This window comes from Orycteropus afer, unplaced genomic scaffold, assembly GCF_000298275.1.
Source record: "Orycteropus afer afer isolate SDZICR_OR568_19922 unplaced genomic scaffold, OryAfe1.0 scaffold00949, whole genome shotgun sequence".
Lineage (NCBI taxonomy): Eukaryota > Metazoa > Chordata > Mammalia > Tubulidentata > Orycteropodidae > Orycteropus > Orycteropus afer.
Genome location: NW_006922536.1, coordinates 416,855 through 418,318, shown reverse-complemented (window position 1 = coordinate 418,318; position 1,464 = coordinate 416,855).

Sequence of the window (1,464 nt, the reverse complement as noted above, 5' to 3'; positions counted from 1 at the left end):
CTCTTAATTGCGTGTGTTTTCCACCAGACATTGAATTGATTTCATGTAGAAAACGTCATCTAATTTGGCTGCATTCTTTTTTTTTTCCTTGTGAATTTAATTGTTTTTATTGTGATTTGGGTGAAAGTTTGCAAAGCAAATTTGTTTTCCGGACAATAGTTCATACACATTTTGTTTCATGACATTGATTGCAATCCCCATAATGTAACAGCTCTCTTCCCACTTCCTCCCTGGGGTTACCTTTTTTCCGTGTTCTCCTTTCCCATGCATTGCTGCCCTTGCCACCTCCCATGGTTGATCTAAGCAGTGTACCTAACCTGCTGCCTTCGAGTTGATTCTGACTCATAGCAACCCCCATTGGGTTTCCAAGTCTGTAAATCTTTGCGGAAGCAGATTGCCTTGTCCTCCTCCCATAGAGCAGCTGGTGGGTTTGAATTGCTGACCTTCTTTTACCTACTATGCCACCAGAGCTCCTTACCTTGAGGATTGTACCTGCATAGTGTACTTGTTCACTTGTCTACTATTTGGCTGGAAGTCAAGTCACAGGAGTAAGTTCAATTCCAGGCCTGCAGGGAGACTAGGGGCCATAGTCTCTGGCTGCAAGTATCCATCAGACCAGTAAGCCTGGTCTTTTTTTATGATTCTGAGTTTTGTTTTGTTTCATATTTTTCTCCCACTCTATCCAGGATCTCTAATTTTGACCCTTTTCTAAGTGGTTGGCAGTGGTAACCAGATACCATCTAGTTCTTCCGGTCTCAGGGTCATGTAGGCTGAGGTTCCCATGGTCTACTTACTAGTCCCTTGCACTAATTGTTTCCATGCGTCTTTGATTTTCTTCGATCCTCTTTTTTGGATTAATTCTTTAAGTGAATAAAGCATATTGAATATATGTATGTGTGTGTTTTGAGGAAAGATTTCCATGGTATTGGTGAAAAGAATAGATACAATAATAAACATTTCCTTCTGTTTGAATGCCTTTCAGGCAACTGTTTTGTACAGTAGATTCTATTTGTAAAATGTCAAAAAGAAAAAAAAATGGATTCCTTTCTTCAAAGTGGTTTAAATACGCTATCAATTTAAATTTGTAGTCATGTAAATGGACATTTTTGAACTAAGCAAAATCTTTATAAAATCAGTGAATGTTTTAACATTTAGGATGCAGTCAAAAATTGTACATCTGACTCTTTCAGTTAAAGTGAAAATAGGAAACATTACCTGGAACCATTTTCATTTGAGATGGGAGCATCTCTCCTCTATCCCCGAAGCTTATCATGCCCTCCTTTCTTTGTTCTGTGAGTAGAGTGAGAGTTGCTTCGGGATCGGCTTTGTTCTTTCCGTTATGCTATGGGTAGGGTCCTAGCTTGCTCACTAGGGTCATTTAAAAAGGACCAGGGTAAGAAAATGATAGCAATTTATTAAGCAAGACTAGCATAGTGCCTAAGGCACTTGACTGCTAACCAGAAG